Genomic DNA, 25,907 nt, shown 5'->3' on the forward strand with positions numbered 1-25,907 from the left:
GGGGTCCACTTAGGCAACAGACCGAACCACATCTTCAGCAAGTCCTGACATCTGCAGGGAACTCCCCACCACTTGGGGAAGGACCTTCGGTGCGGGACTGAACGTCTCCTCTGACTCCAAATTTGTTCTTCAACACAGGGCCACAATTGCCAGTCACAACAATTTAAATATGCATTTAAAGAGACACACAGAGAGGTATGATATATATATACATGTAGGAACAGAAGAGAGCAGCTCAGACACCAACTACTGCTAGGAATGACTGATTGCTCAAAAACGGCAGACTCCTGCTGCGTACATCTCCAAGTTGTTTTGTGTTTGTTTCTATTTTCCAGTAAAGGCTCCCGTTCATAATATAATTTACTGTAGGAAGCTAGATATCAACTGGTTGTTAAAGCTCTTGGAAAGGAAGACAGAGGCAATCGTTATGTCAGTCAGAGTTCAGCTGAAAAATTTTGGCTTCCCCCCGCCCCCAAAAAAAGAGGGTTACACAGGTTGTGGAAAATTGTTCTCCAGGAAATTAAATCTCTGTAACACCTTCATCCTATTAGTCTACTCGCCAATTACTTCCCTCCCCATGATTACAAAGCACTCAGAGAAATGAACCAAACTGGAAAAGTGATGAGCGCCTGCTTTACATGATAGCCCATCATTACCCTGCTCATGACAAGCCAAAGCCCTCCTGTTTCAAGAACCGCTCCTTTTTTTCTTTTTTTCATAAACGCTGCCTGCTGGGACAGCCAAGTGTGCCAAACTCTCCTCGCTCCCCGGGGCTGTAGATGGCCAAGGGGCTCTGGTGGGATGATGGTCTCCTTCCTACCCCAGGATGCCGAGGGTTGTCAGGAAGGCTCTGCACACCAGGGTCTTCCCACATTGGAGGCACTTCTTTCTCCATAGCAAAAGCAAAAGGGTCCCAAAGAATCCAATCATCCCTTAAAAACCATAAATTTTACTTAGTATCTCTGGTGATAGTGAAAGTAGCACCATACTCAAATCCAGGGATTATAGATTCAGTGCTGAGTGACCCAGCTGAATCCAGCAACGTACGCCATGACAGAGGCTCAAAGAGCCTTACGAGACACTTGGGGTAGAAGATAGACCTTTGAAGTCCAATCCTACATGGTCCCTTAAGGATGCCTATGTTGAACCCTTCAGGACAGAACCAGAATTGGTTAACAGCAGAACTAAATGGCAATATGGGACCAGCAATCCTAGTGTATCTTTGTCAGATTTGGCTCTAGTGGTCAGCATCATGAGTACCCATGTCAATACCCATAGGAAAAAAAGGCAATTTTCTGAAAACAAGCTGGCTGTGTTACTGACTTATGATTATCACTCTCTCCAGAAAACTGCTGTTCCAGAGTATTTACTTTAGGACTATTTACTCCTAAGTGCTGGCTTTTGATTTCATTTGTCCCAGAATTTCTTTTGCTGCCCGAGGAAAGATGGCTCTGGTCACTCAGTGCATCTAGAGGTGTCGTGTGGTTATCTGCTGGAGAGAATTGTGTTTATCCTCTTTTTTTTTTCCTTTTTTTTAAAATTTATATTTAGCTCCTTCACACAGCTCATCAGAAAAGCCTCCTAGTGACAATTAAGCATGTAAATCACCTTAGCTAAACAAAATGAAACAGCTCCTTGAATATGCACGATATGCAACCATAGGAGCAGTTTTGAAGGATATGAGGACAGCTGACAGTATCTTGATTTTGTAAGTGCTGTGGCCACTGGAAAAGAAAAAAAAAAAAACAGGTGAAAATGCATATTCACCATTTAATGGTGAAACCTGCCAGAACACCAAGGAGCAGGAGCATTTGCTAGGAAACCCTCAGAGGAATGAATGGCTCCATGAAATGATTGAAGGTAATAGTCTTCCATCTTTCTGTCTGCTAGTCTGCACCCCAGGTTAGCAGCAACAGCAAACATGGCTCTCACAGGGCATAGGTGGTAGCAACAGCACAGACCTAAGCTGAAAGGGCATGGAAGAAATACTATTCTTTCTGCAGGCTACCCTGCCATGCCAAATTTTTGGGAGGAAGCATTGTAAATGGTTGCTCTGCATTGATGACATGGGCCCTTGTATGGGAGACAAACTCTGTGAGCTTAAGTGTCTTTTTCCTGTTTTAAATATAAATTTCCTTTTAAATATAAATCCAAGAACAGAAGGAAATTGCACACACCTAAGAAATCCCTCCAACCTGCACCCAGATACTCTAAATTCTCACACGTTTTCTTGGCTGACGTATTTGTCACTCAGTTCTTGGAATATGATTTCCCATCCTCATTTCAGACACTTCAAGGAATGATTTTACCAGAAAAGCTTTCATGAGACCTCACGCTACTCTGTGCAGCTTCCCCCTCCCATGCCCCCTCCCCAATCTCTCTCCAGTACTTGATCAGCCTGTCGGCTGTGATTCCCAGATAATTAAAATAGTCTTTAAGTAAAAATAGTCTTCAAGTAAAAGTAAAATATTCTCTAAGTAAGATAGTCTTTAAAACAGTCTTTAAGTAAAAATAATATACCTAGACAGTTATTGATTTTAGTATCTGTGCTATCCTCAGTAAGTAGTACCTCTCAATATTTGGATGTGAGAATAACGGTATCATAGCTATCGATAGTAACGGGGTTTGCTCCTCCAGTGCAGTCATACACAGCCATACACCGAAGCTTCTATACACAGGCTAAAGCTAAAACTCTGCAAGCTGCCATTAACCTGATGTCCCAACTGCTCACCTGGCACAAGCAGATTCATAACTCTCCCTGGGGCTGCTACAGTAGGTTATTTAAGGATGTGTTTTTTTCTGTTTGCTCTGCAGGTTTGGAGGCTATGTCAGGCTCGCAAGGCTCCACTGCTATGCTCCATCCTATGGGATGAGCCATAGGAGCAGGCAGTGCCAGGATCATTCAAGTAGAGTGTAGCTGGAGCACAAGCATGGCTTAGAAAAGCAACCACCATCTTGATTATGGACCAGATAGCACTATTTCCAAATCATCTTCCAATGGCATAATCTACTGGTAGCATATAGGTGTAGAAATACCCTGTTATTTTAAAGATCTAATAAGCGGCAAGACTTCTTTCTGAGCAGGAAGGAGGATTGTTGAAAGATATTGATATGCACATTTGAGTCGATGTTAGAATCGACTAGATTCTAGAACCATAGAACAGCCCAGGCTGGAAGGGACCTCAAAAGATCACCTGGTCCAACCTTTCATGGGAAAGAGAGCATAGATGAGATTACTGGCACCCTGTCCAGCCACATCTTGAAAACCCCTAGTGATGGGGATCCTACCACCTCCCTGGGGAGGTTGTTCCTCACTGTGAAAAATTTCTTTCTTATATGCTTCCGCCTTTCCACCTGGCATCACAACTGCAAAACAAAGAGCTCTTCCGTTCTCTCCTCCCTGCTGTAGCCCGACCTGCAGAAGATACGTCCCCCATGCACAGTATTTATTTTTACAAATATCTGCACAATTCTCTCTCAACTGGAGTATGTGACCATATAAAATATGAACCCTTGTATTTTAAAACAAGAACAAAAGTATCAATCCGGAGTCTTCATTTTTAATCTTTTAAATTACGAGCTTTGTTGTTATTCACAGATAGAGAATGTATAAAGCCATATGCATGCAATTATAGTATGTTTTATACTGCCTGTTTCCTAAATTATTTTCCCTCGGGACAGGATATTATACCATTACTATATTTGTTCTCCCATTATTTATATTTCTTCAGATTTATTGCAAAACTCCTGCAACGGATTATAAATTTCTGGCTAGGAGAAATGTTTTCTTACATTTTGTCAGAAGTGAAATTACAAAAATATAAACATGCAATTTACATACAATAGATATTAGAAAAGGCAGCGTGTAACCCACTTAAAATATTTGGCAGGATATTTATCTAAACTGTTTCAATTTAATGCAGATGTGTCCTAACAAATAAAATGTGTTTTGAAATCTGTCGTCATCCCCAGCCAGATAATCGCTTGTCCATATCCTTACATTGCTGCATATTTAGCATTATAAAAAATGTTGAGGACAGGAATAACAACACTATTAATCATTCTTTATTTACCTACTGTTGATCCCTCTGATATACTCCAGCGATACACTCATCCAGTAAAAAATTAGCGAATGCCCCACTAAAGTTATCAAAACCCCAGAATATTAGTTACACCCAAATAAACAGCACCAATACAAAAAAAAATAATAAAAAGTAAAAGCAAAACAGTATCTCATCCTACCAGATGAATAACAGCTCTTTCAATTATTTTTAAATGGGATTAAATATAGGAAAATTATTTGAACGCCTAGGATATTTGGACTAACTTCATCACCTAGAAGCACACGCAGTCAAGACAATTTTTTGGCTCTCCCCACAATATTGCTGCCTCCACTGACCTCAGGTCTGGACCTGTGCGACTTCAGCCACACCAGTCCCTCATTGCCCCTGGAGGGGCCCTCTTAATTCTCAGGAGCTTCACAGGATCAGAAAGACAGAGGAAAAACCTGGGCTAATACAGCCTTGCTAAGGTTTTCACATTGCCTTTGAGCTTGTAATTTAATTAAATTAGGAAGATAATTTAAAAAAAAAAAAAAAAAGAAAAAGAAAGAAAACACATCAAACCGCCTCTGCAGCCAAAGCCCGCTGAATTCAAGAGTCTTTGCTCTGTTTCTGGAGGGTTTTGACACAGGCTTGTCTATGGCTTTCGTTCTCAGGTGCATCCTCCAGTGCTCTCCTGGAGTAACCCCATCTGGCTCCTGTGTGCCCACAGCCCCTCCTGCGCAGATGGTGCTGTTCCAGGCAGCCCCGACTCTATGCTGGCCGGTGGGGTCCAGGTGACACCCGGGGCAGCATCCCCCTGCTTGCGTTAAAAACGAAGGGATTGATGAAGCTGTATTTAAATAGTAACATATGGCCTCTTCCTCTATTGTTCCAACTTTCTGTTATCTCAAAAACATTGATGTTCACACACTGGCAGCAATTTTAGAGTTTTTGGGTTGATTCATTTACCAAGACAGAACTTTCATGCAATTTAACAAAGTTCAGCTGACAAGGTGCCTGAGCACGATGCCTGGGCCATAAGCATCTCCCTCAGGCACACCGAGTGGTTTTTACAGGTCAGCAGCGAATGCATTTCAGGAATTTCAGTTACTGGCATCATCTGACAAGTTCCCAACAGCTGGGCAAAAAGGGGAAAGGTCATATTTAAGAATGAAAGACATTGTTTTGCATTAATTTTTTCTAATGTTGTTATAAAGTCTCATAAGTGCCATGTAAAAATAAGGCAGACAAGTTATTCTTTCAGGAAATCAAACCAGTTTTCACTAATAAACTTCCACAGCCAGACAGTTTTGGGGATTATTACAGAGCAGACACACTTCAGCTCAAATCCCGGCACATTTGTAGAAAGGCCCATTAAATACAACAGAGGTGCTTGATCAATACAAGTTTCCATTCGAGTCTTTGCAAAGACTGTAAACCTTGTTTCGCTCCACACCTACAGCCCATGCAGCAAGACCTGCAGCAGGTCCCACGCAAGCTGGCAGTGGCCCTCCTGTTCCAGGCATGGTGAGGGGCCACCCTCCTATTTACGGCCAAAATCTGATGCAAAACTGAAACGAAGTTCAAAGGAAGCTCGGGTGGACAGGAGCACAAGCCGTCCCTCGGCATTGTTCATGGGGCACCTTTCCAAGATGCTGGTTTACCAAGTGATGAGCTTGCTCGGGTCTCAGTGCAGTCAGCAATGATTTAAGGTTGAGGTGCAATCCACGCCTGGTGTTGAACATTTCTGAGCAGTGTTTACTGTCTCCTGGTGATGATTTATGGGGTTTGATCACCCGTTTTTCATTACAACCAAAAGTGAGATTAAAATGTTTCAGAGGCAACTGCTCGTATTAATCTCTGCAGTAGAGGCTGGGAGCAGATCTGTCACTCAGGGAAGGGATGGTATCCCAGCTGCCAGCACCGCTACAAGGCAAGAATCATTAAAAGCAAATACCTTCTCATAAGATAGACTGGAGACGGGAAGAATTACGGCTAACCAAAGAGGGTTTCTGAACGGTAGCCAACACACACACAAAAGCAGCCAAAATTCAGTGACCATCCTCTACTGATTTCATCTCAGGAAGAAAAAAAGCACTAAAACACCACCAATGTTTTTTATAAGAATAGCACATGCATTTTAAATATATGTATTTAAATCACCTGTTCCTTTGTGCCTAATAAGGAGCAAAAACCAAAGTGCAGACAGGATTAATAAGCTGGGTTGGAGGGAGTCGCTTTGGTGAGGCACCAAGACATTTCAGCTCCAAATATGGAGCGGTGAGATGTGGAGAGGCGCGGGCGAGCAGCAGGCAACCTCCCTGCTCCCTCCCAACCTGAGCCGTCTCTGGCCAGGCTTGGCAGGGAGAAGTTATCTTATCTTTCCAGGGTGAAGAGGCAGGAAAAAAGAAAGAGAGAGAACATCAAAGTAACTTCTTGCTAGAGTTCAAACTGCAGAATAATATCCTCTCCATGTGGGAGAAAATATTAAAAAAAAAACCAAACCCACCAACCACAAGTCACTTTGTTATATTCAAGGGATTTTGCAAATACCTGAACAATCGCAGTTGTTAACAGTAGCTACATTTGAGTGGCTGATCCACCACAGTAAGAAATGCAGCTCAGAGGGGAGTTCAGTGTGTTGCACATCAAAACTAAATAAATCATAATTATAGACTGTTCTGCTCTGTTGCAAGGGGAGACAAACATTGCTTTCTCTGCCTGTGTGCCCACCCCCATGCCTGACACCACTTTTTTTTTCATTCCTGAAAATAAAAAAATAAAAACAAAAGCATTTTCTGTAATAATTTACTGCTGAGGTCAAGAACGTGCTCCAGGGGTGGTAGTGGCAAAGAGGAACTACAGTGGGAATACAAACAGATACTTTCCTCCTAAACTGCTTTGATGTGCCATTCCTAGGAAGACTGGCTTTCTTCCCTTTATAGCTTTGGGCCTGTGAAGAGTTTATACTTTTTTTTTCTTCTTTTTCTTTTTTTTTCCCTCCTTTTTTTTTTTCCCTCCCAGATATCCTTAACACAGGACCCTTTCCCGACCTCAGAGTAATAACAAACAGGAGATGAAAAATCCATGTGCTGCCTTATCAAAGCCATCTGCAGAATTTAAGCTTTCATTTAAAAATAAAAATTAAGCTTCTAGCCTTTAAAGGTTGTAGAGATAACCTTCTCTACGTGAACTGATCCACAGCCATCCTCTAATTCTATCCTCCTGTGTCAGATTTTCTTGAGGTCCATAATGGCTCTCCATAGTCAAACTGACTATTTGGGAAAAACTGTTTCACAGATAATCTTGTCTTGTCTTTCCCAAGCAAAATAGCATTGGTTTCTCATTGCTGATATTCAAAGCTGATAAGGAGAAGCAAAGCACGCCTTTTGCTGGAATCTCCATAGATTCACAGGACCAAAATGTGGACATCTATAATACCTCTGTATCTGAGCTCAACGCCCATGAGCCTCCATATAGTTCACCAAGAGAAAAGACTACTTTTGGGTGGGATTCACCTCGCCAGCCTCCCAGGTCTGCAGGCAGAGGCAGGCACTTCTAGGTGTGACTCCTCAGACACATTTCAGGCATTGACCTTAAGGTGAACCGCTCTCAAGACACCTGAGGCTGAAGGAAAAAAATTGCCTTGGTGCTCATAGCTCCTACTAGAGACTTGGCAGGGAAATGATTAAGGAAAACAGGGCAAAAATGACTGCCCCAGATGACAGATGAGCCCTGCTGCAGACACGAAATTTTTCCAAGTTCTCCGTTAATCACAGCAGGGAAAAATCTCTCCTCCCTTCAAACAACCATTGCTGTCATCTTGACCACAGAAACAATCCTCCCTGGCCAAACTGGCAGGACCAAGCATTCGTTCATCATGTTCAGTCTCTTAACTCCAAATGAAGTCCCTCTCTCCCCAGGAAACAGAAAAAAAGAAAAAACCCAACCAAACAAAGGAAAAAACAGACAGAGAGAGACACAGAACATCCCCAGGTAATTATGCATTGAGAAAGAAAGCAGCAATTCATCCATTCTGACCCTGGTAGACAAGTTTGAGAGGAGAAACATGGAATTGATTTTATTTATCAGCAGCACAGAGAGCCTCAAGTATTAAAAAATTCCTGAAGGTTACACAAGTAATCTTCACTCTCCTCAAGGGCCATCAAGGGCCAGGATGAGTAGGTGGATACCTGACTTCTAGATTTCAAGGTCAAGAACACAAAGTGCAACTGCCCAGTAATATATATATGCTTTTCTTTCTCAGAAATAACTAATCCTTTTCAAAGTCTCCAAGCCATGGGCCCATCACCTTCCTTTGCAACCCTTCTGATATTTAATGACTTTTATTAGTAAGTAGCAGTCCAATTTCAAAGTAAAAGATTTCTCACATTGACTTTCAGTCATTGGATCTTGTCATGCTTTCACCAGGAGAACCACAAAGAGGCCAGCCTTCAATAACTCTTCTGTGTGTATCACATGGAGGGATGAAGACACCAAGCAACCTTCTCTTTGATAAAAGCAGATACATCGAGATCCTTGCTTTTGTATCTTTTTGCAGTGACTGAAGTCTCCTCTGGTCTCTGCTCAGTACCACATTGCCAGCACCAGAATATGATAAAAGTTTTTTTTTTGTTGTGGCCAGCTTAGAGACAAAATCTCTTCTCAGCTGCTTCTTTTATGCATCAGAAGACTGAATTAGCCCTTTTTGCCCACACTGACAAGTAACCTCCTCATTTTTAGCACCCTCACCTATCTTTATGTCATCTGCAAAGATTTCATACCATTGCCTAGGTTGCTGCCAAAAATATTGAGCAGCATCAGCCCAAGAACTGTTCCCAGAAGTATCTAGTGAGAAACAACCTCCTTACTGATAACCTCCCCCTATCAACGACATTTTGGCACACATCATCAAACCGGTTTTTAATCCACCTAGTATATACCTAGTAATGCCTTGCAGAAATGCAAGTACACTGTAACAGCAGACTTTATGTTATCAAACAGGTCTCAGTCATGGACTGGCAGGAACTACCTTTATAGATGTAATACATAATGCAGTGGTATTAAAATAGGGAGCTTTTGCTTTACGTAACAAAAAGGTTAAGTATGGAAGAAGATGGAAGAAAAGCAAGTGAAAAAATAAAACTAAAACAGTGTCAAAAAAGCATATATGGAACAAGGATAAAGAGGAAAAAAGAAGAAAATGCCAGCAAACTCAGAGTAGAACTGACCATTTTATTCACAGTAAGAGCAAAAAAAAATATCCATCATATTATTCTGTAAGTTAGTCCATTGATTCCTAGACCAAAACTGTCTAAGCTATGTGTGATATCATGAAGCTGAAATAATCACTGAGTAATATATTGTTCTCATTATTCAGAAAGATTAATAATGATCCTTTCAGGTCTTAAATTCTGTGACTTTATCAGACAGCATAAGCCTATGCCTATGTTGGCAACAGTATGATGCAACTGGTGCGGGTCTGTGCAGCAAAGTAATGGGTATTGAGGAGCCCAAAGCCATACTCTGTGCAGCAGGGGGATATGCTCCAGCCTGCTCCCACAGCTGCATGCCCATGCTGCTGGAGTGCACCAGGTGCACATCTTCCAGTGCAGTTTTCCAAAAAAGAAGCTGGTTTGGGCACTCTGAGACCAGCCTAAACCAAAGCCCAGTAAGTAGGGACAACCAGATTTGCTTCCAAAAGTCCCTCTTGATCCAAACATATCCATGCACATACATACAGCCCAAAGAGTTGAAGGAGAGTGAAGGCTGGATGCAAAAGGTGAGCAGAGATCACTAAAATGACCAGAATGTTTTAAGAGTCGGGAAAAAATTTCTTTATTAGTATGACATTTTGGGGCTGACTCCATACTGACAAAATTTAAAGCTCTAAGTAACAGACATAAGTAGGAGAATATAAAAAATAACCTTACCAGTAGCAAACATACCTATAGGATACAACTGGCCCTGGGTCCCACCACATCAGCCACTGCAAGAAGAGTGGGATGCTGCCTCAAAGGGAGTGAAAAGCTTGGTGATCTAATCTCAGGATATTAAAATATAGGTACCTCTGCCTGAATCTGTGGGAATTACAGCTATTTTTGTGTCATGCATATCCCCCAGGACGTGCCCAAGCACTGACTCCCACAGCTCACCACCTCCTGTAACCATCGTGTAGGAGAGGAACGTGGTCTCACCACAAAGCCCTCAATGTAGATGAGAATGAAGCATAAGGCACTTGGACTAAAACGCCCACTAAATACCACAGTATTTCCAAATATTCTTTTTCCCCAGCTTTAAGCCAATTTTTTTTTCTTTTTTTTTTTTTTTTTTCCTGGTACTCTTTGTCTGAAATCTGAGTATTGGCCAATATATTCGATTATTTCTATTTTTACCACAAACAAAAGAGGCATGATCCACAGACTGGGGCACACCCCTTCTTTTTTTTTTTTTTTTTGGCTTTCAAAGCAACCATTTTCTCCATTAGATCATATTTGTTTGCATTAGACTTCAGAAATAAATAGCAGATGACATTATGCTGCAGTTACTGTATGTGTTCATTCCATTTTTGTATTTGTTGCAATGAACATTTCCATGGGTGAATGTTTCTCCAAATGCTAACACCCCCTCCTTTTTATTAGACACCCTGGAAATATTCACCCCTTGTGTCCAGAGACAACCCTACATTGTTTCCAAACACTGTGGTCAACTGTATGTACCACCCTTACAGTACGTAGGGTCTGCTCTTATTTTATCTTGTTTTAATTCAAAATTTGCCAGTGTTCCTTTCACTCAGTGCTCCTTAAGGGATGCGAAAGAAACTGGCCTGGGTTAGGATAAGCTGAAATGTTGTATTTAAACAATTCTCACAGGATCCCACTGGAAAACAAAAGAAAACAACAAAAACCCCAAACAAACAAAGCTCAGACTTGCCCTGCTGCTAGTGCTCTTTGCTGCTCTGCGACAGCATGCTCTAGAAACCTTCCCTGAAGAAATGGAAAAATAAAATTAAAAAAAAAATCACAAAAAGCAAAAATTCCAGCACAGAACAACAGCCTTGAGGACCCTCCCAATGAAAGCCACCAATGGTGGCTCTGGCCATCCTCTGGACATGGCTTTCTGCCACAGCGGATCTGAGGGCTTTGACTCAAAACAGTCAAAAGCATGGGAAGAACTGGGGTCTGACTGATGAGTAAGGCTTCAAACAATTTCACAGCAGCCAAACACCTATCTCCTTCAGATCAGATGTGTGGCAGCGTCTTCTTCGCCTACCTCCCCACCCAGCATCCTGCTCCTCATAGGAGCCTTCAGGTCCCAGGCTTGTCCTTAGGGGAGAGAGAAAAATGTGTGCTCTTTCTCTCTTTCTCCATCCTTATAAAGCAGGACTGTAAAAGGAGGAGCCCAACATAGATGCTTCTCTTCAGTCCTGCTTTTGCCCCTCCAGCAGAAGAGATGTGTCTACCATAAGGGTTAAATCAATGAGTGCTACAGTGAGAGCATCCTTGGGGCCCAGTCCAAGACCGCAAATTTAATTCCTCCAGGAATACAAGCATGGAGCAGGCATGCATTTTTAAAAACAAAAAGCAAAAATGCTACCAAGCAAAACATTTCCCTGCACGCACACACTGCTCCATGTGGGCAGGGAACAAACCACACAAGACAAATTCTGGCCATCTCACTTAATGCCCAAGATTATAGTTATGAAAGCAGGGAGGCAGCTGAGCCAGACGATCCAACGATACATTAGAGCATCATCACTAAGATCTAATGTAAACACAACGGGACTACATCTCAGAAGTATATTTAGACTGGAGAGAAAACGGTCTCACTACAGAAAACCTAAGGACATATGATGGGTAACATGCTATGGAGTTGCACCTTGTGCGGTATGTGTTTGCACGTTGTATAATCAGACTAATTTAATCTTATAACCAACAAACAAATTGAGGATTTTGTGGTGGATGGAGGGGTGGGAGGGGAGGGTTCCACTCATTTTTGTTAGGACGCCTAATGGCTTTTAGTGTTAGAGAAATATAAATAACTATATCATCACGATGCAGAGATTAAATCTAAAATATTCCTTGGAACGTGAAAAACAGATTCTTAGAAAGGTCTGGTTTGAAGCATGTGGAATAAGGCCATTATTTGACACACTGCCCAAAGAAGTGGCATTTCGTGGAGGAAAGATTCATGTGAGCATTCCTCTCTGAGACAGCAAAGACAACACTTTGCTCTTCAAGAAAAGAAACATATTACTATCTCTGGAGCAAGAGTGATTACACTCTTTAATATGCATGTGAGAAAGTAAACAGTTCATCCTTAAAAGTTTGCTTGTTTCTCTATGTAACGAATGTCATCAAGCTTCACAGAAAAATTATTTTGTTGGTGGAGCAGTTTGTTTGTGTGCTAGTTTTTGTTCTCCTTTTTTTAACAAAAACTCTAAAATTCTCAATATTAATTTTCTGCTAAGTGATCAGTGATCCATTTAATATCACCTGGTACAGGGAAAAGCAGCCTTAGGATGGGCTCATTGAACTTTAGCAGGTTCAGTATCAAAGTCTCCGCTGATTCCTTTCTCACTTCCCCCAGTGTGTCCTAGAGCAGGATAAATGGCAAGTTGTTAAACTGTTTTTCCCAGGATGATGAGTTGTAGTAAATATGCTCAAAGTGAAAGCCCTGATTAACATTTTCGTCAGAAATCTTGACAGTGGCATTAATAAGCCTTTTAAAACCTTGAGAACCAAGGACCCCTCTCCCACCTCGCTGGCAATGCAATGCCATCCCAGAGCAGGAAGATGCTCAAACCCTGCTTTTAGCAGCAGAGAATCCCAGTTGGACAGTGTGGTCAAGCCTGTCACTTGTGTGTGGGAGCGAAGGAGGACTGCAAGGCAGAGTGGAGCCTCAACAGCTGAATACTTACAAAAAAAGCGCATTAACTCTGCACTGCTGTATCTGAGACCAGCCTTGCAGTTGTTGACATCTGCTGCTCTCTCTTCTTCTTTCTGCTGATCCATGCAATGAGAGAGAGTCAGTTTTGAAAGCTCATCAACCCCTGCCATCATGACAAAGTATATCCAAAGCCTCCAGGAGAAAGGTTGAATTTGCAAGAGTATTCCCCAGGGAAGCTGATGTTTCATTGTCCCAGCCAACTGACTACAATGGAAACACCATCAAGCCTCAAGTGTACTCCTATCCTGAGAGGGCTCTCATCTCCCTTGTACCTCACAAGAGCTAATGTATTTTTCACCAGCATCACTTCTGTAAAAAAATGCTGTCATGCCTGCTCGCAGATAGAAGCACAAATCCATGGAAATACTCCATACCAAACCCCCTCCAAGATCAGGAGGAGCTGCTGCCTATATACTTTTCAGGGGATCTGGACCTACAGATTTGCTGAAAATCTTCCAATGTATCATTTGCAGGGTAAGAAATGGAGCTTGAAGCCCCCATCTTGCAGCAGTTCATCCTCTCCAGGGGACCCACCATCCCCTGAGCAGGAGCCTGAAGGTGACTGGCAAGGTGCAGTCCTCGGGTGCTGCTCACTGCCCACATCACGTGAATCTACCCCAAATCAGTTCATGGATGCTCTTCACCATGCTCATGAGCTGTGCGAAGGAGAGAGACATCAAAGAGCCACAGGTGTCTCATAACCATAGGCAGGGATGTGTTAGGTCCACCCATGAGTTGACCTAGAAACTGCCTCATTTATTTGGAGAACATGTCACAGCTTTGTCCTCCTTCCCCACACATAGGCTAGAGGACTTCAGACTGGAACAGTACTTCAACACCACGGATGAGCACAGGAGTCCAAAGTTGCATGTGGGCAGTTTGCTTTGTCATCCCCAGTTCAGCCCTGTCCAGCCTTGCCAAGGCAGCACGTCCTTTAAAATAACAAAAAGGTATAAACAGAAAATAAAGCTATGATGTTTGTAAGTTCAAACGGTGCTGTACAAACTATCCATTGAGCACACTGAAAGCTAAGTGGCAAAAATGGGTTACACAGGTGCTATGTGTGAGGGTCAAGTTCTCCCCTTTTCTTGTGCAATACTGTTTCATTTAAGCTGCCCTGACTTTCACAAGCTGAGGATCTGGTGATGTATACCTAGGTCCCATATAGCATACAGACAGATGGATGGATGTAGGTGGACAGTGCACACTACTGCACCATGGGTCATGTCCCTCTCATTTTGGTTCACACTCCTTCAGTGCCCCAGCTCTAGCTAGTGGTAGAAGAAAACTAAGCAGAGAGATCTCTTCTTAATGCAGAAGTCTTAATAGTCTATTTAAGGACTCTCTAAGGGCTCAGTTTTGAGAAGAAAACATGAATTTTTGAGGCAAAACCAGAAATATCAGGTAGCACAACTAAAAACCTCTATTTGGTATGGGTTGTTTATTCCTACCTCATCTGTTTACTCATCATAACCAAGACAAGATGAAAAAATCAAATAAAGACCATGAATAAATACTGTATAGGCGTATCAAGGTACCAAAGAGCACCATCAAATTTGGATCATGCTCAAGCTTTCTTTATTTTTAGAAGTACCAGGCAGTTATCAGTTCTTCATCAATAAGAAATAACTGTTCATATTATATCTCTGTGGGACTGTCAGATCTTAGGCTTTCTCTAAACAGAAAACACCATGTATATACAGCATGCAGCCAACTGAAATATCACATATCAACTATGCGTGATACTCAGATAGGATGCCAACACCTGTCTTGCAGCCAGTTTATGGAGTCCTCAAAGTATCTGCTCCCAGTGGTGCTGTGAGACCTTTCAAACAAGGGGAAGTGTAAACAAACTGAAGTATAAAGCACATTATTTTTATTGTGTAAATCCAATGATATAAAATAGCATGATTGATGGAACTGCTACAAAACCAGCTCCAAAAAAATATAGTTGATGCTCTGCATGTTTTTTTTCCCCTCTAAGTGAGCTGCAACAGACTATTCAGCTGGTTTCTCCCTCTTCCCCCTCCACTTTTCTTCTTTTTCTTTTTTTTTTTTTTTAAATCCCTTGGGGCAGAGCCAAGAATCTCAATGTGCCACAATAACCACGTTTACTTATTTCCAACTTCTGTCTGTAGTATCATATCATATCAGCTCAACCTGGCATCAACATGGTGCTCTTCGCTGATGAGCCCAGTAAGGAATCCAATCTGTTCCTCATTATGTGATGCTCAGGAGATATGGGAGGGTAAAAAAAAAAAAACAGAAAGGAGAGAAGGGGGAGCTAACCAGGGCAGCAGTGGATAGAACAAGAAATAGGAAGGAGTAATGACTGACAAAAGTGTAAAGGAGGAACATGATGCTGGGATGTAGAAAGAATGAAAAATAAAAAAGGTGAAGCAATGAGGGAATGGGATGGGTGGGAAGGAGAAAAGCAACAAGACAGCCTGAGTCAGAGGAACGGGAAGTGAGAAACCCTAAAGAAAACAAACCTTCCTGGAACAGAGTCCTGTCCCTCTGTAAAGTGTAGGCTTTCTGAATACTTCTTCCCAGAGCTTAATTCACTGACGGAATTGAAAAAAAAAACAACAAAAACAACTTTCAAGGCAGGTGAAAAGTGCTCCCACACCAACCCACTCCCAACAGGCCATGATTTCCTCTAATTGCAAGTGAATAATCACATTCCCCCTGGGCAAAATGTTAGTGAAAAATCAGAACGAAGTGAGCAAGGGAACACCTGCTTAATGAGTGGATTTGCCTTTCCAGAAAGGCTGGTGTATAGCCACATTATGCAGAACCACAGCAGAGTTTAGGTGTGGGCGTGAGCTTACACAGTCGATTAAGCATAATTTAATTACATTTAAATAATTAATAATGAAGCATATTTTAATTTATATAATAAATATAAGAATTTAATTGCATATAATTTCTTTGTTGTGCAATGTTGTGCACCTTGCAAAGACCAACTCACTCAGCCATGCCAGATCTCAGCATGCCCAGGCTATCTGCAGCCTCCTGTACCCTTGCCTTTGGACATGGGGTGCAATTAGTCCAACGCATGTTATTACTTCCTCCGCAGCCCTGCCTCCCATAGAGCACAGAGTGAGGACAGCTCCTGAAATAAAATTGCCGTTCAACATATGTTTTAATCTGCCACATTACATTGTGGGCCGCTTAAAAGACAAAGGCAGAGGCAACAAGATTCTATCTATCGAAACTGAGCTTAAACTGGCAGTCAAGTAAATGCATGCGCATGATCCCGAAAGCCTGTTCCCTGGTATCGCCTAAACCTACGGGTACCTCCCAAGAACTTCCTCCTCAGTCCCCCCACAAGGCTCCCTGCTCAGCACACGGATTCAAGAACCGTTCATTTTTTAGGCACAAACCTCTTCCCCCCCCCCTCTTTTTTTGAGATATGATAAGGGAATCCAGATGCTTCATTTCATTTGCCTGCTGGATCTCCATGCTTACCACTAAGGCTTTATTTAGCTATCAAAAGTATGTAAGTATGGCTCTTCTCCCTATGCTTTAAAGTCTCCTAAAGATTTCAAAAGCAGCTTACTAGGTTTGCCATATATGGTTTGCATGATGGTGTGATTAATATGGGTTTCCTTGGAACTAGCTCAGGTTGGTTTCCACATCTCACAGCCAATTAATCAAGAAGCAGAAGCAGCCCTTTCAGGCCAGAGGCTGACACATATAGGAGATCTTGAGCAGAGTGCAAGACAAGGGCACTGAGAGATGCCTGAGGCATCTGCATTACAGGGGAGTGGCTATTTCACTCCTTGTGGACACCATCACACTTCTTACGCCAGCTATGCCCGGACACCGTGAGGCTCCAGGTCAACTAGATGATGTCAAAACCCACCAAAACCAAAAGTAAGAGGGTCTCTGCATGAATGTGCATGCAAAAGCAAGCTAGAAATCAAGAGAAGGGACGCGATGGATAACTTGGGATGAAGTATGGATAAGAATTTGCTGTTAAATTCACAATATTTAAGTTCAGAAAACTCCATAAAATCATGTAAATTGATCTGTACATTACAGGTAAACACACATCTCCCAGCTACTCCCACACAGACCCCAGTAATTTGTGTTTCATTGAAGCATAGTTTTGCTGGGCTAAAGCAAGAGTCAGAAAGACAGCCAGCTGTAATTTGAGAACAGAAAGAAAAATCCAACACGTTCAATGATAATTTGTTCCAATGGAGTGTAACTGTTAAAAATGTGTCTCACTTCCCATGCAAATTTTTCTGCCTCTGCTTTCAGGCACTCCTTCATGCTATGCCTTTCTCTGCTAGACTGAAGAGCTCTTTAGCGCTGAATGTTTTCTCTCCTTGAGGTCCTTAATGCTTGCAGTAAAGAACTAGCCATTTCAGACAATTTTCCTTTCAAGGCCTGTTATTTCAGAATAACTGCATACCAAAGTTAAAAATCACAAAAAGTGTCTAGACTAGTGTATTCCTTCTGATAATATGCTTACTAAGCAGGATTACTCGCTAAAGCTCAACTTAGCTGGTCAACTGTATAATAGCGTCTAGTTTATTTAATACTACTTCCAAAGGCTTTACAAATTGCCTATATAAAGAAGTCTGCCAGTCACTGAAATTGTCCTCTTCTTCACTGCAAGTCAGTGGCTGAGCGAGCCTGAGCAACACTCTGTAATGGGGAGCACAGACCAATGCCAGGCTGCAGCCTGCCCAGATCACAGAGTACCTTCACCCAACACAACCACAGACATCTCTATCTTGCTTTTCTAGGCTACTCCTTCCATAAACATTAACTATCACAGAAGTTATTATATTCCATCGTAACAACAGTCCAACACAAAGCTAATATTTTAACCTTAATGCATACCACTCCCACACAGGAAAAGATTTTGTTCATTGCCAGCTGCATTAAATGCTATATGGAAAATAACCAGTTGTGCTATGCAGGCACATTCACAAATGCACACTTGTTAGAGCTGGGGTTGGTACCACCACCTGGTGTTATGGTTGCCCAAAAGTGCCTTATACAAACACTGTTTTCGATGGCTTACTTGCTACTTGTCCAAGTTGTAACCGCTTAGGCTGAGATTTTCCAGGCCAGACTGCCTGCATCACGGTGAATACCTTCAAAATTTATTGAAGACAGAACAACTATTTCATTACGACTGATAATAAATCAGATCCGTCTGAAAATTTCTACTGTCCATGTCTTTTGGAAGATGCACTTTGAATTGGCATGGGAGCAGCCTTCGTGTCAGAAACATATTGGATTTATTCTCTGTTAAAATGCTGTCCGTTTTCTCTCCCAAATTATAAGCCTTCAAAAAACTGTTGCTCACAAATGCTTGCTGCTCATTTCCTAAAAGCTCAGGTAGAAAACGAGGTCTGTGACTGCGAACCAAGGAAGGAGAAGGATGCAGTTACAGAGTCCAGCAGGGAAGACCCTGGAAAGCAATGAACACCCTGCCGAGAAGGCTGGGACTGGAACAAAAGGCTAAATAGTCCAAAGTACACATCACTAGGCTAGACAGATGAGCCAGAAGAGAGGACAGAGAGGACAAGAGGAGGAGAGGGTAAAAAAGAGTTATACTAGGGACAGGCAGAAAAGCCTGTGCATAATAAGCTCTAATTCAGAGCCTACAGTGATAAAATTCCTGCATCTCAGTATTTCAAGGAAAACAACTGTGAAACCCAATGGAAAAGCAAGTTGTATCCATGACTAATGATGGCTCATGCAAGACTGCCTGGTAGTAAATGGATTTGCCATATATCACTGCCACACAATTATTTTTTTTTTTATTTTTTTCTTTCCAAACCAAGGAAATCACATGCTGAAAACTCTGCCGAAACAACAAAATCTCTATTGCAAAGTCAAGTGCTGGCAAGCAGAATTTAGCTTCCAGCTTCTTTTGACCCTGAGCAATTCCTGCCATGATTGCTGTCTCCTTGCCTGCAGGCGATGAGGCTGCTGTCAGATAAGTCAGGACCACAGAGCTGTGAGGGTTTGCTGTCCATGAGGACAACAGGCTGGAAGGTAGGCAGGGAGGAGGAAAGGAGGTTAGAAGAACAGAAGCTCAGTTGAAGGTTCCATGGGCAACTGCATCCCAACCCTTCTTCGGCCATAGACACGTCCTCTGAACCAAGGGCTTCACAGGCAGCTTCTACCCACACATGCTGCACCTCCTGCCTACCCTGGCAGCTCCAGACATGGTGGTCCTCACCAGCTCCAGCTGGCACTAGCTTCTCCCAGCACATATCCAGTGTTTTCTAGCAGTACGTGTTCAGACAAGTCAGACACCCAAAAATGTCTACAGAGAGATGCCTTTTGGGAGGTTAATCATTCTCTGTTCAAACTCTGCTCTATAAACTTCGATTAAATAAGGGCCACACGTGGAATATAGAGGAGAAAAAAGTTGAGCAGTCATTCAAAATCCAAGCACCACTCAAGGAGGGAACCAAATAAGGTAAGAAGCTCACAGCAAAAATGATTGCGTGATCCTTTAAATTCAAAATCGCAGATAATGCAGGGCACAAGGGAGGCTGGGTACCATGGGCAGCCTTCATCCCACCACTACTTAACTCTTAGTGCTTGCCTTCACCACCTTATTAATCTTCTTTTAACATAATTGTTTGCAAAGGATAAGCAAAACCACCAAATAACAGACAACTTGGCTCCTTTATGACTGCAACAACTTTATTCTTATTTTATTTAAACAAAATAATAAATGTATATCATTGTTTTGAAATTTACCTGCCCAAACCTAGACACAAGTTGTGTTTGCTTTTACTATGAGATGTTGTTTTCTAACAGGAAGGCAGAATTATCTGATAGGAAACACAGCTAATGTAGCACAAGCAAGTTATTACATGGAGTCCAACTGGGCACATGATGAGCAATCCCAAAAACACAATTCAAGGGGGTAAAACACCACCATGCAACTGAGCATAATAACCTGCTTGCAAGGCTTAGAGACTGCGTGGGATAGAAATAATTTTAAATCAATTGAGTTACTGTTTCTTGGCAATTTGATAGAAAGGAGAAACAGTGTAATTGGCAATCAAATACTCCTTTGGGAGCTTCCAAACAGCCAGCTGGATTTGTAAATGCATGTTAATCTGCCGGGGCCAAATCCTGCAGGCACTTAAACAGTGGGGTAAATGGTATGCTGGGTGTAAATTACTCCAAACAAGGATGTAAGCAGTAAAGGAATACAACTCGCATGTCAAAGGAATGATGCTTTTGTCCCTAAAAGTAAATACAAACCTGCTTTCACTCCCCTGCCAAAACAGAGAGTTCATTGAATGTAATCAAGCACAGATCTACTCACCCTTTACTTGCTAAACAGTAACCAAATATAGCTCAGGGACGAATATGCAGTCTGCATGATTAATTAGCTGGCTTCTTTATCTAACTTGCTTTCAACCTTTATATGCTTAATAATATCTATTTATTAAATCAATGAGCTTATGTATAAAACCAAGTCCATTAGTTTATTTTAAGTCACTATATATAGACTGGATTTCATTGCAGGAGCAAACAGTATGGGCAAACTTTAGCAGTCAGCTGGATCAAGCACCTGGGAGGAGTGAGGGGGGACACAGATGCTGATCTCAAAAGGACACGCATTGCTACGGTCCTTTAAGGATTGTTTCAGAGTTTGCTTTGAAAAGAATAGCAATCCAACTGAGCTAATAACCTTACTGCATTCCTGGAAATAATTTCCTTCTAGTATTGATTGTCTTTATTTGATAAATACAAAATTTACCTCATGTTCCATGCGGTGAAGGAAGATGACCTAGAAGTGACCTTTCTTACTTACCGATCAGACTGTTTAGATGAACAAATTCAAAGAGAAAGTCTATTCAAAGGGAAAGATGCTTCTTGCCCATGACTGCATCTCAAAACCATCCAACCATTCATCTCAGGTACCCAACTTAAGAGTGACAGCACTGCCTCCTGCAGAAGCCTCTCTCTATTCATTATGGCAAGAGCCCAGATGACTACCTAAGATTATGCATTTATCTTCCAGATGGCTAAAGTCAGGTGAGATTAATCCCACCCCACCCTGGCATGTCCCTGAAGAAAGGGCAGACCTTCCACAGAGCATCTCCAAAGACCTTCACTTTGGTAGATTCCTAACAGAAGCCCACTTTTACATGAAATTAATGAAGGTTTCTACTGTCTTTTTTTATCCATGTATCTCCTCCAACTGTCCTGAAAAGGAGAGACGGTGCTGAATCCTAGTCCCATTGCTGTCTATTGAGAGGTGCTTGAAGTCACTCATAAAACCACGTTGTAGCTGTAGGGACAGGCATCCTGCAAATAAATCCTCAAAGGTTGCTCGGAGAGGTTGTGTCATGCCAAGCGGCCAAGTCAGGCCAACATCTTCTTAATGCCCCCAGGCAGTATGATATCCCCCTTAACCCTGTGCTGGACACCAGTGGTTTCTGGGGAGGTTTGCAAGCCAGTATGGGTCAAATGTGAGGAGTTTAGAGAATGACAACTACTGTGGGACTGGTACTTTACAAGCAACACAAAAGGTGGAGAAGAATAAATTCTTCCCAGGTGAAGAATAAATATATATGTTTTATATATATATATATATATATATATATATAATGCCCCATGCATTTCCCCCCTGGTAAAGAACACATGCTCTGAGAAGCCAAATTTTCTCTGACCCCATAATATGCAGCTCTTCATGTTAAACAAGGCAAACTGAAATTCTACAACTGCAAAATAATTTCTGGGGAAAAAAGAGAACCAAAACCAACCAATAAACCCCCCGGTTTCACATCCTCTGAGGAAGCAAAATCACATTGTCCGTGTCAGTTCCAAAGGTTCAGAGTGAAATTAGCTGCCTCCAGGTGTAGCGATTCAGTAACACGAAAACTGAAGATGACTTTTGTTATTTCTGAGCCATTTGAGAAAGATTACTTCACTCTGCATCTGGCCTGAGACCATTATCTGAATGCCTCTCAAGGAAAGTGCTGTAAAGTCCACAACAAGCAAGTGTTTTAGAACTAAAACAGACTAAACAGTAGAAAATATAACAGGAAGTAAAATACAGCACTTTTTCCCCAGAGATGGCTCTATTACAGCCTTCAGTAGTGCAAAGTACCACAGCATTACTTCCTTTCTTCTGGTTATGATTAAATGCTAATTTGGAAAAATGCACCATAAAAAAAAAAGAAACCTTAAGAGTTGAGAAAAGACTCCAGTGGTCTTCAAGCCAATGCCAAATTTTATCACAATCGATACAAGCTGCCGGTTTCTTTTGTTTATACTTTCTTTTTCTTACTTTCCTACATTTGTACCTTTTTCTGGAGTTTCTTTGCTGGCAAACCTCCAAATTGTCCCATCTGAGCCCACAGCTCACTGGAACACCTCCAGCCACTCTTGCTTTACATCACCTTTCCTGTAGCTAAAAGGTCAGTTAAGTAAATCTCCCTTGGCCAGCCAGGAGCAGGCCTGCAGGAGCAGCGCCACGGGGCTCCCTGCTTTCTTGCAGAGGGATCCAGATGTGGGCACGCAGGCATAGCCCAGCCAGTCCCTGCTGGTGGGTGACCATTGGCATGGTTCAACCAGGCACTTCATCGGGATGCAACCAACAAGCAGACAATGAGATGCAAACCCTGGCCTCTGTTGAGCAGGGTGTAAACCAGCAGGCATTGGAGTTTGGGGATGAAAAGTAGAGAAATTCACTTTTTTTCCCATACGAAGGACAGATACTGTGCTAAAAACTGAACTGAAGCAAGCGGAGCTCTAGCGTGGGTCTACCGCACAGAAACATGAAACCCAGGAGTCTCCTGAGATAAGGAGCAAGAGAAGAGCTCCCCAGAAGACATGGGAGAAGAAGGAGGAAGCGAGATAAGACAGTTTATTTTTGGCTATGACTAATACAGCATTCAGAATAAGTGCTTCACACACAACTTGAAAGACGACGGAAAAAAAAAAAATCAGTTGTCTCTATTAACAACCATAAATACAGTACTTCAGCCTTCTCTTTGACTAATGCCGTGATTAAAAGGTATATAAAAAGAGGGATTTTGCATTTGAACCTGAACAGCAGGGATGGAAATCATCTTATTTTAGCTGTTTAAAGATTAGGAAGTCTATTGTAAGGTAATCATTTCAGTTCCCATTACAATTCCTGAAGAAAGAGGCCCCCTACCTGTGCCTCCAAAACACAGCTTTTTGACTTACAACATTAAAATGCTATCAATACTGTTGCTGCTAACCTAAGAGATGACAGTGTGAAACAGTCAAAGACTCTCCTCTCAGTATGGCAACTATTTGCTCTCCAGAGAATGTATGACATTTACGCATAGGAAGCTGTATGCAGTGGAGAAACTAGAAATAGTTCGGAATTTTACTCCAAAAATGTTTTGTTGTTGTCTCTTTCTTTCTTTCTTTCTTTCTTTCTTTCTTCCTTCCTTCCTTCCTTCCCTCCTTCCTTCCCTTCTCTCTTCCTTCCTTTCTTTCTCTCTTCCTTTCTCTCTCTCTTCCCTTCCTTCTTTCTTTCTTTCTACTAAAACTGCAACTAATCCAATGAATGCAGAATTTGGAATTTCAAAAAAAAAAGAAATTCTACTTTGAGAGTTTCAGAATGAAAAATTCAGTTTCTCAGTTCATTGCAAAAGTTTAGCTTAAAATGTAACATTATGTACAGTATAAAAAATTAAAACCCTGAACTGAAATAGTTGACTTATTTAACCTTCTCCCAAATTTACTGGATTCTTAGTTTGTGAAGATGTTCAGGTTTGGCTTTTTGGATCAAATCAAGAAGGGAGAGCTTTCAAAATATCAAAGATATCCCCGGGTGAAAGCAGTTCCTACCAAGAACACGCTTCGTAGCTCCTAGCCATTACACATTTGGGGCAAAATTAAACGTAGGTAACCAATATCCTTGTTAGTCACTTGGCTTTCAACTTATAGAAACTTCAGCAGATGGATAAAATAATAATAAAAACTAATAGAGCTCCCTCTCTTGTCTAGTAGGATTTACCTGAGCAATCTCTGAACTCAGCCTTTCATTGTATGATGCCAAATGGACTGTGAAATTGTTTACCTTAATGGACAGTGCTAGTTTCTCTTAGAAACAGAATGAAATTTATTGGGTAATCCAAACCAAAACCACCGGATTTTATTCATTCTTAGTGAAATTGCTTCTGTCGTTTCTCTGTTCACATGGCTGATAATTCACTGGGGAAGGTGAAACTTTACCAGTCACATCTGCACTTCTGTCACGCACAGGCAGTGCTGGTGCAAACCGCTGTGCTTGGAGTAAGAGAAGCTTACCAAACCCTTGGCACTGACAGCTACTAACATGGGCAACACGTCCTGCTAAATGAAATACAGGGCACAGCCCCTGGATTTTAATTTCTGAAGCAAGAATCGTCATTTTTCAGTGGTCACACAATTTTATATACTTAAATCTTCAACCATAAAAGTAAAACCCGAAAGCAAGTAAACATAAAATACAAAACAAGAACTACAAAATCACCATGTTTTAACCTAAACAGGATTAGACCCAAAATACCTCCAGTTTACTGGCCTTCTTCAAGGATTAAATCAGCAGGTACATGGAATAATCTCCTCTCTTGAGGAGGGGGCAGCAGGAAGTCACACATTGGTCTAAGCCAGAGCCTAGGAACCACAAGCAGGGTTATGGCAGTGACAAATGGGGTTACAGGCCATCCAGAATTCAGTTTCATTTGATGTTTAGGTTATTATTAAAGTAACATAAGGCCACCACAGAAGATAATTCAGAAACTGTTGGATGACACTCTGAAGCACGAGATCCAATAACTCTTCCAAAATTGTTAACATCAATAATGATAAATCTTCATTGCCTTAAAAAAAATCCTTTTTAAAATACAGGATACTTTCAAATCACTTCCTGAAAGTTATCAAGCTGATATCAGATGGCAACGTTATCAGCCCAGGGCTATAAATGAAAAAGTCTGTTTCTGCAAACACCACCATAAGCCCTTACACATTTCTTCAAATTTATCTTTAGAAAACACTTCCAGAAGTAATCCTGCAACACAAGGCCAGTATGCAGCACGCAAGGAGGAAACCTCCTCCATAAACCCAGGCACCTCCCTCAAACTGCTAAAGGAGAGAGCTGCAGCACTTGAGTTCTTCATTTCATTTTAATTTCTGAGGGAACATAAGAGGAAAAGAAATTAAAAATTGCTACAACTGCTATAAATACCAGATAGAGAAAATAAGGCAAGCTGCAAAAGATGCAGGGTAGAGACAGAAAACAGGGAAAACTCCAGGATAGGTGATTCTCTGACTCTCCATCCACCCTGACTGTCCAACAGCATGGAAATACAGGAACCCAGGAACCTCACAGCACGAAAACTAATGAAAAGGGAGAGCAGTTGATTTTCAGTATAATGTAAATGCCACAAATGATACTCTCTAACTTCTGAATAAACAAGTTCAAATCCAAGGAAAATTAGAAGGGAAGAGTTAAAGCTCTCTGCTATTTATTCTCATATAATTTATACAAACAATTTACAGAACATATCAGAGTCATTCTACAAGCTTTGCTTTTAAATCCATCTTCCTTTCAAATTAAAAGGAAATAACATACTTCGGCTTCAAATGCATTTAAATTAGGGTCTTAACCTGAAATCTGCTATGGAAAAAAATGCAAGACCTTATCTTGAAATCTGCTGGAATAAAAGCTCCTCTTTCCAGCTCACAAAATTCAGACATGATTCTGGGTGAAAGAGGAAGAGAGAGAAAACATTCCCCTTCTCCACTCCAAGGAGACAAAAACATAAAAGAAACTTTTTTGCAGCAAAAATACTGAAGTTCCTGCAAAAAAATAGTAAAATTACCTGGATGTTATCTTCAAGCTCCTCTATTCTGAAATTATCTTTTCTGAAATCTCAGATATGTAAAACC

At 41.6% G+C, this 25,907-nt stretch overlaps 1 protein-coding gene across 6 annotated transcripts in view; it reads right to left on the minus strand.

The window, feature by feature from the left end:
• Positions 1-25,907, minus strand: part of FAT3 (FAT atypical cadherin 3) — a 323,469-nt gene that overhangs the window by 267,157 nt on the left and 30,405 nt on the right. The gene's annotated exons all lie outside the window — the stretch shown is intronic.

Source organism: Nipponia nippon, unplaced genomic scaffold (assembly GCF_047370975.1).
Source record: "Nipponia nippon isolate SJK-2023a ecotype South Korea unplaced genomic scaffold, ASM4737097v1 scaffold_2, whole genome shotgun sequence".
In the NCBI taxonomy this organism is placed as follows: domain Eukaryota; kingdom Metazoa; phylum Chordata; class Aves; order Pelecaniformes; family Threskiornithidae; genus Nipponia; species Nipponia nippon.